The sequence below is a fragment of the Drosophila albomicans genome, unplaced genomic scaffold (assembly GCF_009650485.2).
Source record: "Drosophila albomicans strain 15112-1751.03 unplaced genomic scaffold, ASM965048v2 utg000314l_pilon, whole genome shotgun sequence".
In the NCBI taxonomy this organism is placed as follows: Eukaryota; Metazoa; Arthropoda; class Insecta; order Diptera; family Drosophilidae; genus Drosophila; species Drosophila albomicans.
Genome location: NW_026263598.1, coordinates 1 through 15,694, shown reverse-complemented (window position 1 = coordinate 15,694; position 15,694 = coordinate 1). Strand labels below are relative to the sequence as shown.

Below are 15,694 nucleotides of genomic sequence, written 5' to 3'. Positions count from 1 at the left end.
TGGTAGATAATTGTCGATACTAAACCGAAATTTTTGGTCCCACTTATTCTACACGCTCTTATGTCTCCTTACACTGCCAGATTAGAGTCAAGCTCAAAAGGGTCTTCTTTCCCCGCTAATTATTCCAAGAACGTTCCCTTGGCGCTGTGGTTTCGCTAGATAGTAGATGGACAGTAGGAATCTCGTTTCCATTCACACGTCCTAATTTGCATCGCTCACTCAAGAGAGTCATAGTTACTCCGCAGTTGACCCGCGCTTACTTGAATTTCTTCACTTTGACATTCAGAGCACTGGGCAAGAATCACATTGTGTCAACACCCGCTAGGGCCATCACAATGCTTTGTTTTAATTAGACAGTCGGATTCCCCAAGTCCGTGCCAGTTCTGAATTGATTGTTAATTGATAATCGTTATATTAATTTAAAAGAACTAGCTGGTTGCCCAACTAGTATTCTTAAAAATTTTAGCAAGAAAGTTCCACAATTGGCTACGTAACTAAACTATCCGGGGAACAAGAAACTACCATAAATGATAGAAACTCTATTTACCAGAACGAGCACATAAACCATGTTATTGTTTCCCAATCAAGCCCGACTATCTCAATCTTCAGAGCCAATCCTTATCCCGAAGTTACGGATCTAATTTGCCGACTTCCCTTACCTACATTATTCTATCGACTAGAGACTCTTCACCTTGGAGACCAGCTGCGGATATTGGTACGGCCTGTTGAGAAGTTTGCGTGTCCCCACCATAAATTTTCAAGGTCCGAGGAGAAAATATCGACACAACAGTATATGTCATGCTCTTCTAGCCCATCTACCATATCTCTCTGCGAAAGACTTCCATGGTAGTACGGCTATAAAACAGAAAAGAAAACTCTTCCGATATCTCTCGACGGCTTCTTTATGGTCGTTCCTGTTGCCAGGATGAGCACGAGGCCCATATTTAATAACAAACGGATACTCAACAGGTTACGGAATTGGAACCGTATTCCCCTTTCGTTCAAAATTATTCAAGTTTTTTAATTATGACAAAATATAAAATTTTAGTTACTTTTTTTTACTTGAAAATTTTCGGCTTTCGCCTTGAACTTAGGACCGACTAACTCGTGATCAACCACTGTTCACACGAAACCCTTCTCCACTTCAGTCCTCCAAGGTCTCATTCGATTATTTGCTACTACCACAAGATCTGTACCAATGACGGCTCCATGCAGGCTTACGCCAAACACTTCTAAGCACCACCATTGTACCTTCCTACTCACTAAAGTTTCAAAATTTATAATTACAAGTAATATAAATCATCTACTTTAGCGGTAATGTATAGGTATACAACTTAAGCGCCATCCATTTTAAGGGCTAGTTGCTTCGGCAGGTGAGTTGTTACACACTCCTTAGCGGATTTCGACTTCCATGATCACCGTCCTGCTGTTTTAAGCAACCAACGCCTTTCATGGTTTCTGAATGAGTTGTTAATTTGGGCACCGTAACATTACGTTTGGTTCATCCCACAGCGCCAGTTCTGCTTACCAAAAGTGGCCCACTGGGCCACATTATATCATAACCTTAAACTTCATATCAAGAAAGTTAAGGTTCTTACCCATTTTAAAGTTTGAGAATAGGTTAAGATCGTTTCGACCCTAAGGCCTCTAATCATTCGCTTTACCAGATAAGATTATTTTATACAACAGTTAAATGCACCAGCTATCCTGAGGGAAACTTCGGAAGGAACCAGCTACTAGATGGTTCGATTGGTCTTTCGCCCCTATACTCAATTCTGACAATCGATTTGCACGTCAGAACTGTTTCGGTCTTCCATCAGGGTTTCCCCTGACTTCAACCTGATCAAGTATAGTTCACCATCTTTCGGGTCACAGCATATATGCTCAAGGTACGTTCCAGTTAGAGGCATAAATAATATAAATATTATTATACATAACTATATAGAACGCCCCGGGATTGCGTTAATCAACTATAAATAGTTAAAAAAACTAATCCCAATAATAGTCAAAGTTAATTACGCTATTAGGTTTATATCCCAATAACTTGCACATATGTTAGACTCCTTGGTCCGTGTTTCAAGACGGGTCCCGAAGGTATCCTGAATCTTTCGCATTGTTAATCATACAAGTGCTTATAATAAACATAAAAATCAATGATAATCATGCCATTATATAATTCCGAAAAATTAACGCACTGTACTCATATAATCTATCAGCACTTTATCAAATTTTTGAAATTTATTTTTATGTTAAAATGCAAGCACTCTAATTTAAATAAACTCTTATCAAAATTGTTTGATAAATTCCATACATGCTAATAGATTACAATGTCCTTATATGGAAAAAATGCACACTATCGTTATAATATTGATTAAATATTACAATTCTAATGATGAATTTTCCATAACGGATATTCAGGTTCATCGGGCTTAACCTCTAAGCAGTTTCACGTACTATTTAACTCTCTATTCAGAGTTCTTTTCAACTTTCCCTCACGGTACTTTGTTTACTATCGGTCTCATGGTTATATTTAGTTTTAGATGGAGTTTACCACCCACTTAGTGCTGCACTATCAAGCAACACGACTCTTTGGAAACATCATCTAATAATCATTAACGTTATACGGGCCTGGCACCCTCTATGGGTAAATGGCCTCATTTAAGAAGGACTTAAATCGTTAATTTCTCATACTAGAATATTGACGTTCCATACACTGCATCTCACATTTGCCATATAGACAAAGTGACTTAGTGCTGAACTGATTTTCTTTTCGCTCGCCGCTACTAAGAAAATCCTTGTTAGTTTCTTTTCCTCCCCTAATTAATATGCTTAAATTCAGGGGGTAGTCCCATATGAGTTGAGGTTGTTTAATTACACTTATAGACAATTCTCTGCCTATTTTGAAATATACTATTTTTTTCTTGAAAGGTCCATAATATTCACAAAATTATTCTTTATACCATATTCGTTAATAAGAGGCAATTCTAGTTTATAAAAATAATATATTTTATGCTAGACATTCCTCAATATTATTTGAAATGAATAAAGAACATATAATTCTTCAAATTTCTCATGCAACAGAGTTTTAGTATTTTCATTTATTAATTCATATTATGAATATCTTAAGCGAGAACTTTTTAGATTCACACTTATATTATCCAATAATATACAATGTGCTTAAAATTCCGAAAAATTTTAAACAACTTATTTAGCATAGTCTTACAACCCTCAACCATATGTAGTCCAAGCAGCACTAAAAAATTAATTAAAGTACATAACAGCATGGACTGCGATATGCGTTCAAAATGTCGATGTTCATGTGTCCTGCAGTTCACACGATGACGCACAGTTTGCTGCGTTCTTCATCGACCCATGAGCCGAGTGATCCACCGCTTAGAGTGATACAATTTTTTTTTTTATTTCATTACGTCAAGAATATTTTTATTGAAAGAAATTAAAAATACACCATTTTACTGGCATATATCAATTCCTTCAATAAAATTTTTTTTTTTATACCTAAATAAATGTTGCGAAATGTCTTAGTTTTACATAATCGATAATAATAAGATATATGACAAGTATATTTTAGCTAAATTTATTTATTATGATCAACATATGTAAAGCGTTAACCTGCAAACAGGTACAACATTGTTTTTCTTTAGGTGTTGCGAACCAATGTATGCGCACTGGAATATGCACAATACATTTTGCAACGCATGTATATTATGGTACATATACACGCAGTTTTTTATTTTATCCAAAACACATAAAACACTCTTAATACAGTATATAATAATAATAATACATGACAAACGGTTTTTAGCTAATTTAAATTATTATATGTTGCATAATTGTATCTCATATGATTGAATAAAATATTTATTATTTATTAGTTACATAATTTATTAAATATTGCAATTCCCTAAAAGAGAAAAACAAATTTAATTTATTAACGGTTAGATGCATTAAAACAATAATGATCCTTCCGCAGGTTCACCTACGGAAACCTTGTTACGACTTTTACTTCCTCTAAATAATCAAGTTCGGTCAACTTTTGCGAAACAACCGCAACACACAAGGCGTCACAGTGATCACGTCCGGAGACCTCACTAAATAATTCAATCGGTAGTAGCGACGGGCGGTGTGCACAAAGGGCAGGGACGTAATCAATGCGAGTTAATGACTCACACTTACTGGGAATTCCAAGTTCATGTGAACAGTTTCAGTTCACAATCCCAAGCATGAAAGTGGTTCAGCGGTTTACCCGGACCTCTCGGTCTAGGAAATACACGTTGATACTTTCATTGTAGCGCGCGTGCAGCCAGGACATCTAAGGGCATCACAGACCTGTTATTGCTCAATCTCATTATTGCTAGACGCAATTTGTCCATTTAAGAAGCTAGTGTCCTTATAATGGGACAAACCAACAGGTACGGCTCCACTTATATAAACACATTCAAACACAATAAACATTTTACTGCCACCATGAATGAAGGCTATATAAGCTTCAACACCATAATCCTGAAGATATCTATTTAATATATTTGAGTCTCGTTCGTTATCGGAATTAACCAGACAAATCACTCCACGAACTAAGAACGGCCATGCACCACCACCCATAGATTCGAGAAAGAGCTATCAATCTGTCTTACACACTTATGTTCGGACCTGGTAAGTTTTCCCGTGTTGAGTCAAATTAAGCCGCAGGCTCCACTCCTGGTGGTGCCCTTCCGTCAATTCCTTTAAGTTTCAGCTTTGCAACCATACTTCCCCCGGAGCCCAAAAGCTTTGGTTTTCCCGGGAAGCGACTGAGAGAGCCATAAAAGTAGCTACACCCAATTGCTAGCTGGCATCGTTTATGGTTAGAACTAGGGCGGTATCTGATCGCCTTCGAACCTCTAACTTTCGTTCTTGATTAATGAAAACATCTTTGGCAAATGCTTTCGCTTAAGTTAGTCTTACGACGGTCCAAGAATTTCACCTCTCGCGTCGTAATACTAATGCCCCCAAACTGCTTCTATTAATCATTACCTCTTGATCTGAAAACCAATGAAAGCAGAACAGAGGTCTTATTTCATTATCCCATGCACAGAATATTCAGGCATTTGAAGCCTGCTTTAAGCACTCTAATTTGTTCAAAGTAATTGTACCGGCCCACAATAACACTCGATGAAGAGCACTAATGCAGGTTTTTAAATAGGAGGAACATATAAAAAAGTACAAGTACCTAATTATATATAAGAACTCCACCGGTAATACGCTTACATACATAAAGGTATAGTACTAACTACAATTGTAAGTTGCACTACCCGTATGAAGCACAAGTTCAACTACGAACGTTTTAACCGCAACAACTTTAATATACGCTATTGGAGCTGGAATTACCCGCGGCTGCTGGCACCAGACTTGCCCTCCAATAGGTCCTTGTTAAAGGATTTAAAGTGTACTCATTCCAATTACAGGGCCTCGGATATGAGTCCTGTATTGTTATTTTTCGTCACTACCTCCCCGAGCTGGGAGTGGGTAATTTACGCGCCTGCTGCCTTCCTTAGATGTGGTAGCCGTTTCTCAGGCTCCCTCTCCGGAATCGAACCCTGATTCCCCGTTACCCGTTGCAACCATGGTAGTCCTAGATACTACCATCAAAAGTTGATAGGGCAGACATTTGAAAGATCTGTCGTCGGTACGAGACCATACGATCTGCATGTTATCTAGAGTTCAACCAGTGTAACGATCTTGCGATCGCTTGGTTTTAGCCTAATAAAAGCACACGTTCCAGAAGGTCCGTGTTTTAATTGCATGTATTAGCTCTAGAATTACCACAGTTATCCAAGTAACTGTTAACGATCTAAGGAACCATAACTGATATAATGAGCCTTTTGCGGTTTCACTATTAATTCGTGTGTACTTAGACATGCATGGCTTAATCTTTGAGACAAGCATATAACTACTGGCAGGATCAACCAGAATAATGTTCATTTCATTATGTAAATATATTTAAAATATAATTACATAAATCTTCAAATATGTAAAATACATGACAACTCACAAATATTTTTGAATAACAAACGATAATATTCAATAATTGTATATATATATATGTTATACTTGACATGTACTATACGAATGTGGCCATAATTAGATAGCATTCACGTTCGCTAGTTATAATTCACAATTGTTTATATAAATATATATACTTATATATAAAATATATATGCATATAATCGTTCAAAAAATATCATTTTATTTCAACTTACTAAATATATTATATCACACATGCATATTTATAATTTAAATTCAATTAATTGAATAAAAAATTATTTTATTTTGATGACAAATTGATAATTTTATCTAATTCTGCATTTACGTGTAGACAATATTATATTAGTAAAAACCTCTGTCCACAATAGTGTCCTAGAGGATTTTTCAATTATTCACAAAATATTAATTCTTTAGCTACGAAACACCGTCTTCTTTTGAAAAAGACATTTAATACATTATATGCTTATATAATAGGAATAATTATATAACCATATAATAGTATCAATTTTTATATCGGATGAGACTAATAATTAATTAATAATAACATAATTATTACTTAATATGCAAACTGAAATATATGCATCCAATACATATATACGTGATGAGCACACACTGCCACCATGTATAGGTTTCAGTCGCGATCGAACTTTCGAAGTGAACAGACGTGCCTCCGTGTGTGCTCCGTGTGAGAACCATAGAAACCTATAAAAACATTACCGACAGAGACGGAATTTAGATTTCCCTGTGTGGGATCATAAATGCAACAAAGTGCGAATAATTTAGTGACAGTGACACTCTTAATATTGTGAAAAATCGAGTTTTTCCAATTGCAAAAATAACCACGTGCGTGGAAAATTTCCAAGCTTTTGAAGCTATCGAGCTTTAAAGCTTGATCACAGCTGTTCGAACTTTACCCAAGTCGTGAGCCGCTGCGTGAAAAAGTTCCAAGCTTATAAGACTCTAAAGCTAAAAGCTCGGTATCAGCTTTTTAGCAAAGTCGCGAACATCACTCAAGACACGAACCATCGAAATAGCAAAAACATCAACGCTATCCAAGTCACGAACCATCGATATAGCAAGGACACAAACGCTGTGTCGGTGTCAGCTGTTTAGCAAAGTCGCAAACATCACCCAAGACACGAACCATTGAAATAGCAAAACATCAACGCTTGGCGCGAATTTCGAACTCCTTCAAAATTCGAATTCGCGTCAGTTTCTCACCATGAGCTGGCAAGCCCAGCCGCCTAGAAAGAAGGGCAACATCAAATATAAAAATAGTGACTCCAGCGACTCCGAGCCTGGAGAAATAAAGCGCAAGAATGCCAAAAAAGCCGATAAGGAGGACAAGGCCAGCACCAGCGAGGCAGCCAGAGCTGCATTAATAAGCAGACTTAAAAATAACTCATTCGGAATCCTATCTGAGGACGATGATGAAACAGATTCTAGTGATGATTACGAAGAGACACCAGCTGCTCCTAAGACATCCAAAAAGCATGACCAAGAGGAAAAAGCACCCAAGGAGATCAAGCCACCGCCAATCTTCATCCCGGATGTAACCAGCATCAAGGACCTATCCAAAGCCATCTCTGGCGCCTTAGGCAAAGATGTAGAGGTCACATACAAAGCCAGCCAGAATAACTTCATTCGAGTCATGACCCCCAACAAGGATGCCTTTACCAAACTAAAGACTTTCTTGAGCGATAGTAAAAATAGATTCCACACCTTTCAACCCCGAGATGAACGCGCCTACCGGGTGGTCATCAAAGGCCTCCACCACTCGACCGATTTGGAAGACATCAAAGAGGGACTCGGCCGCCACGGGCACAAGGTCAGGGATGTCCACAATCCCAATAAAAGGGGTACAAAGAAGCCTCTAAACCTCTTCTTCGTAAGTCTGGAGCCGGCCAAAAACAATAAGGAGGTATACCAGATCAAACGGATATGCAGCACCATGGTCACGGTTGAACCGCCGATCAAATTCAACGATGTCCCCAATGCTACCGCTGCCAGGCCTTCGGGCATACCCAAAGATACTGCCACCTCGACCATCGTTGCGTCAAGTGTGGAGACGAGCACTCCACTGCTGAATGCAAAAAGAACGCCAGTGAACCGGCTTTCTGCCTTAACTGCAAGGGCCCACATGCGGCCTCATACAAAGGCTGTCCAGCTTACAAGAGAGCGAAGAGTGTTTTTGCCCCCAGGCAGGCAACCTCACGTTACCAGCCGCCCCACCTCAGCAAGATCGACCCCAACGCAAGCAGAATCGACCCAAATGTTAGCTATGCCAATACAGCAAGAAACGCTGCCCCACAAGATAACATCCTACATCCCAACGCCAACTTAATCCCACCAAGCAATTCCCTTGACGCGGCAATGGCCAGAATGGAGGCCATGTTTGAGCGCATGATGGAAAAGGTCATGAGTCAAATGACCCAAATGCTTGCTACCGTTTGCAAATCATTATGCAAACGGGATTAAACATAACGATCTGGAACGCTAACGGCCTGATTAAAAGCCGGCCAGAAGTGGAACACTTTATCCACACACACAACACAGACATACTCCTCATCTCCGAAACTCACTTCTCCAATAGATCATACATCCGACTTCACGGGTATGACATCATCCACGCTGACCACCCTAGCGGCAGAGCTCATGGCGGAGCGGCAATTATTATTAAAGCGGGCATAAAGTACAACGAGCTGAGTACCTTAGAGGAAGACTGGGTACAATGTGCCAAAGTCAATCTGCCCAGCCCACTAGGCGACCTTACAGTCGCCGCGGTCTACCTCCCCCCCAGACACAGAGTATCAGAAAGGCATTTTGATCTGCTGCTGAGCAGTCTGGGTAACAGATTTCTAATTGGGGGCGATTTCAACGCAAAGCACCGATGGTGGGGATGCCGAGTCAGCAACCCTAAAGGAAGCGCACTACTTAGGTGCATCCAGCGCAGGAGCATCGTATGCCACACCACAGGAGAGCCCACCTACTGGCCAACAGATCCGACCAAAATTCCCGACACCCTGGACATGGCCCTCTCCAAAGGATTTGATAGTGCCAAAGTCTCGTTGTCTTCTAACGCGGACCTTTTCTCCGACCACAGCGCAGTGGAACTGCGGCTGAACCTCCCTGCACTGAGAAAAGCTGCACATCCCAGGATGATCAAGAGGAGCACGAGACTGCAATCCTACAAAGCCTGGCTAACGGAAAATGTCAACCCAGTGCAAGATCTTACCACCACCGAGCAAGTGAACAACGCCATCAACGAGCTCACGCAACACATGCACAACGCAGCAGCACATGCTTCCCCAGAACCCCAATCTCTCCCAGACTACCAACGAGGGTCCTACACCTTTGGTCTTCAGAGATCGCCTCGCTAGTAGCTGAGAAGAGACGGTTGCGACGAGTATGGTTCCTATCCAGAAATCCTAGAGATAAAAGGGTATTTAACAGAGCCGCAAAGCAGCTTAAGGATAAGCTCCTAAAGCTCAGGCAGAGCTCGTTTGAAGAGTTCCTGGCCAATGTTGAGCCTGGAGACCCACAGCACAACCTTTGGCAGGTCACTCGTCATATAAAACGACCTACTAAGAGAGTTGCTCCAGTCCAGCGTGCTAGTGGCGCCTGGTGCCGCACAGAGCAAGAACGAGCTGAAGCTTTTGTGGAGCACCTCAGCGAAGCCTTCAAGCCGATAATAAGATGCACCGACCTGGATATCTCAGCTACGCAACGTGCCCTACAACTATTAGATGAAAACACCAACAACAACCAAGAAGAGCTAGCTATGGTCTCGGTGGATGAGGTCAAACTTGAGATCGAGGGACTCAAGACGAATAAATCGCCGGGCGCTGATGGCATTGAAGCACTGGCTGTTAAGCTTCTTCCCCCTCCCTGCCTACAACTCCTCGCCAACATATACAGCAGGTGCTTTCAGCTAGGACATTTTCCAACCATCTGGAAACGAGCAGAGGTAATTCTTATACCCAAACCTGGCAAACCTGAAGCCAATCTTGGCTCTTATCGTCCGATAAGTTTGCTGTCGATACTCTCCAAAATACTCGAAAGAGTATTTTTGCGCAGAGTATTGCCAGTGCTGGAAGAAGCTGGGTTGATTCCGGATCACCAGTTTGGCTTCAGGCGTTCTCACTCCACCCCGGAACAATGCCACCGTTTAGTCAAAGTGATACTGGACGCATTCGAGGAGAAGAACTACTGCTGCGCCGTAATGCTTGACGTGAAGCAAGCTTTCGACAGAGTCTGGCACCCAGGGCTACTGCTTAAGCTTAAGAGAAACCTGCCTCAACCCCATTACGCATTTCTGCAATCTTACCTCGACAACAGAAGCTTTTATGTCAGATGCGGAGATGCGCGATCTACCACAAAAGGTATCGAAGCCGGTGTACCACAAGGTAGCGTCCTAGGCCCTCTATTGTACACGTTGTACACAGCGGACATGCCTACATTTTTCAACGAGAACCTATTGGTTGCCACATACGCTGATGACACAGCCTTCCTTGCCACAGCAGGAACCCCACAGGATGCGTCGGAAATATTCAAAATCAGCTAAACACCATCGAGCCCTGGCTGCGGAGGTGGAACATCTCGGTAAACCCTGAGAAGTCCACGCAAACCACATTTGCACTCCGCAACGGCAATTGCCCGCCTGTCAGTCTCAATGGGGAATATATTCCCGAAAATCCCACGCCCAAATACCTGGGCATGACGCTTGACAGGCGGTTAACATGGCGCACACACATCCTAAGGAAGAGAAAGCAGGCTGAAGAGAGGCTGAAGCAATTCCAATGGCTCATTGGAAGACGCTCGAAGCTTAAAAGCAAACTTAAACTGCTTGTCTACAAAACCATCATTAAGCCAATCTGGACTTATGGCATCCAGCTGTGGGGCACTGCCTGCAAATCAAACTGCAGGAGCATCCAAAGGCTGCAGAACAAGGCTCTGAGAATGGTCTCGAACGCTCATCCTTACCATGACAACAGCACCATCCACGAGGTACTCAGGGTTCCCTGGGTAGAAGATGAAATTCGAAAAGTGAGCACGAATTACATCAACAGGCTCCATAACCACCCAAACACATTGGCCATCAACATCTTGGACAACAGCCAAACCGTCAGAAGACTTAAAGAAAACACCCCCTCGACCTGCCCATGGAGGATGATGATTAGCCCTCCAGAACCCTACCAACCATCTCTTGTGAGAATTTAATCGACAAGGCTGCCTCAAAAAATTTAATTATTGTCCGTACCGACAGATTTTAAATAAATAATTATTGACGAAAAAAAAAAAAAAAAAAAAAAAAAATGTATAGGTTTTGTGACACGTTTTCTACAATGCTCTTATTTTATTTAGTATTACCATCTAACGTATCTTTTTGTTGCACTAATTTAATAATACAACAGTAAACTTCATTATTTTTAACTTTTTTAATCATATTGCCTTCTATATGATTATTTTCATATATTATTTATATATGACTTATGCCGGCAAGACTCACTCCATATACATAGTCATATATATTTCACTTGTGAAATTTTTCTCATATGACATGCCTGCTCGACATCACCACCCCTATATAGGTTTTGTGACACGTTTTCTACAACCAGCTCATTTTACTAAGGTATACCACCTAATGTATCTTTATGTTGCACTAATTTAATAATGCAACAGTAAAACTTCATTATTTTTAACTTTTTTAATCATATTGCCTTCTATATGATTATTTTCATATATTATTTATATATGACTTATGCCGGCATGACTCACTCCATATACATAGTCATATATATTTCACTTGTGAAATTTTTCTCATATGACATGCCTGCTCGACATCACCACACCCTATATAGGTTTTGTGACACGTTTTCTACAAATGCTCTTATTTTATTAAGTATACCATCTAACGTATCTTTATGTTGCACTAATTTAATAAATGCAACAGTAAAACTTCATTATTTTTAACTTTTTTAATCATATTGCTTCTATATGATTATTTTCATATATTATTTATATATGACTTATGCCGGCAAGACTCACTCCATATACATAGTCATATATATTTCACTTGTGAAATTTTTCTCATATGACATGCCTGCTCGACATCACCACCCCTATATAGGTTTTGTGACACGTTTTTCTACAACCAGCTCATTTTACTAAGGTATACCACCTAATGTATCTTTATGTTGCACTAATTTAATAATGCAACAGTAAAACTTCATTATTTTTAACTTTTTTAATCATATTGCCTTCTATATGATTATTTTCATATATTATTTATATATGACTTATGCCGGCATTACACTCCATATACATAGTCATATATATTTCACTTGTGAAATTTTTCTCATATGACATGCCTGCCCGACCTCACCACCCCTATATAGGTTTTGTGACACGTTTTCTACAATGCTCTTATTTTATTTAGTATTACCATCTAACGTATCTTTTTGTTGCACTAATTTAATAATACAACAGTAAAACTTCATTATTTTTAACTTTTTTAATCATATTGCCTTCTATATGATTATTTTCATATATTATTTATATATGACTTATGCCGGCAAGACTCACTCCATATACATAGTCATATATATTTCACTTGTGAAATTTTTCTCATATGACATGCCTGCTCGACATCAACCACCCCTATATAGGTTTGTGACACGTTTTCTACAACCTAAATTTTACTAAGGTTACCACCTAATGTATCTTTATGTGGCACTATTTTAATAATACAACAGCAAAACTTCATTATTTTTATTATCAATAATTTGTATTAAATACTAGTACAATCGTAAAATTGTTTAACATTGTCATTAAATTTTTTGTCAAAGTTGAACTCATATCTCGGTAGAACCTTATATCATATGGCTGCAGTTCAATAAAAAATTCACCAAGTCCAAAAAATCTTTTTTCTCAAGTTAAATTCAAAATCTTATCTCATTTTATTAAAAAAACTGTATAAAATGATATATAAAAAAGTTTTTTTCTACAATTTTCATATGTTGAAATTTTTTGTCAAAGTTGAACTCATATCTCGGTAGAACCTCATATCATATGGCTGCAGTTCAATAAAAAATTCACCAAGTCCAAAAAATTTTTTTCTCAAGTTAAATTAAAATCTTATCTCTATTATATTAATAAACAGTATAAAATGCTATTTAAAAGTTTTTTCTTTCAATTTTCATATGTTGAAATTTTTTGTCAAAAGTTGAACTCATATTTCGGTAGAAACCTCATATCATATGGCTGAAGTTCAATAAAAAATTTACCAAGTCCAAAAAATTTACCAAGTCCAAAAAATTTTTTTCTCAAGTTAAATTCAAAATCTTATCTCATTTTATTAAAAAAACTATATAAAATGATATATTAAAAAGTTTTTTCTTCAATTTTCATATGTTGAAATTTTTTGTCAAAGTTGAACTCATATCTCGGTAGAACCTCATATCATATGGCTGCAGTTCAATAAAAATTCACCAAGTCCAAAAAATTTTTTTTCTCAAGTTAAATTCAAATTTGTATCTCATTTTATTAATAAACTGTATAAAATGATATTTAAAAATTTTTTTCTTTCAATTTTTCATATGTTGAAATTTTTTGTCAAAGTTGACTCATCTCTCGTAGATACCTCATATCATATGGCTGCAGTTCAAATAAAAAATTCACCAAGTCCAAAAAAATTTTTTCTCAAGTTAAATTCAAAATGTATCTCATTTATATTAATAAACTGTATAAATGATATTTAAAAGTTTTTTCTTCAATTTTCATATGTTGAAATTTTTTGTCAAAGTTGAACTCATCTCTCGGTAGAACCTCATATCATATGGCTGCAGTTCAATAAAAATTCACCAAGTCAAAAAAATTTTTTTCTCAAGTTAAATTTAAAATTGTATCTCATTATATTAATAAACTGTATAAAATGATATTTAAAAAGTTTTTTCTTCAATTTTCATATGTTGAAAGTTTTTGTCAAAGTTGAACTCATATCTCATGTCTTAATTTGTGCCACTAATATGATGGCGATCTTTTGCTACCAAACACATAATTGTGTATGAAATAAATGCATACTTAAAATACGCAAGTATTCTGTTCATATAGATACATACATAAATGTATATACATATATTTTTTTATATCATGCATATTTTTAATTTTCGCCACTATGATATCATGGCGTTCCTTAAAATGCAAGGCTACCAAATTCATGTAATCGCCACTAATATGATGGCGTCCGTACCAAATAAAATATAACTAACGCATACTAAATAAATATATTTAAATACACAAGTATTTTGTACACATAGATATATACCATGCATATTTTTAATTTTCGCCACTAATATGATGGCGTCCTTCTGCTACCAAATAAATATATATACACTATAATTAATAAATAAATGCATTACTAAATGTACACATAGATATACATATATTAAAATAATATAAAGCGTTCCTTTGTACCAAATATATATAACCAACGCATAATAAATAAATGCATATATTCAAGTATTTTTGTTACAATAGATTACTATGCATATTCTTAATTTTCGCCACTAATATAATGGCGTTCCTTTTGCTACCAAATAAATATATATAACCAACGCATACTAAATAAATGCATATATAAAATACGCAAGTATTTTTGTACACATAGATATACCTATGCATATTCTTAATTTTCGCCACTAATATAATGGCGTTCCTTTTGCTACCAAATAAATATATATAACCAACGCATAATAAATAAATGCATATATAAAATATGCAAGTATTTTGTACACATAGATATACTATGCATATTCTTAATTTTCGCCACTAATATAATGGCGTTCCTTTTGCTACCAAATAAATATAATATAACTAACGCATATAAATAAATGCATATTATAAAATACGCAAGTATATTTTGTACACATAGATATACCTATGCATATTCTTAATTTTCGCCACTAATATAATGGCGTTCCTTTTGCTACCAAATAAATATATATAACCAACGCATTAATAAATAAATGCATATATAAAATACGCAAGTATTTTGTACACATAGATATACTATGCATATTCTTAATTTTCGCCACTAATATAATGGCGTTCCTTTTGCTACCAAATAAATATATATAACCAACGCATAATAAATAAATGCATATATAAAATATGCAAGTATTTTTGTATACATAGATATACTTACTATGCATATTATTAATTTTCGCCACTAATATAATGGCGTTTCCTTTGCTACCAAATAAATATATATAACTAACGCATACTAAATAAATGCATATTTAAAATACACAAGTATATTTTTGTACACATAGATATATTATTTATTTATATATATATAATATATTTATATATTATATAAATTTTCTTCTTATATGCGTAATTGTATAACACATAATTAATAATTATGCATACATTTTGCATATTTTATATATATAAATATATATATAATATTTTTTATATATGCCTTAAACATATATATTTTTATCGAATCGTCAAGCAAAGGATAAGCTTCAGTCAGTGGATCGCAGTATGGCAGCTGCTCAACCCACTTACAACACCTTGCCTGTTATAAAAGTCGTTTACAATTGATTCAGGCTTTTGTCATTGTATTAAATAAATGTTTTAATATATA

At 36.9% G+C, this 15,694-nt stretch overlaps 2 non-coding genes across 2 annotated transcripts; both read right to left on the bottom strand.

The window, feature by feature from the left end:
• Positions 1-3,222: 3,222 nt before the first annotated feature.
• Positions 3,223-3,401, bottom strand: LOC117577192 (5.8S ribosomal RNA). The gene has a single exon (XR_004573076.1). It is a non-coding gene; the product is annotated as a 5.8S ribosomal RNA (ribosomal RNA).
• Positions 3,402-3,974: 573 nt separating this feature from the next.
• On the bottom strand, positions 3,975-5,970 carry LOC117577117 (small subunit ribosomal RNA). The gene has a single exon (XR_004573031.1). It is a non-coding gene; the product is annotated as a small subunit ribosomal RNA (ribosomal RNA).
• Between the last annotated feature and the right edge of the window lie 9,724 nt (positions 5,971-15,694).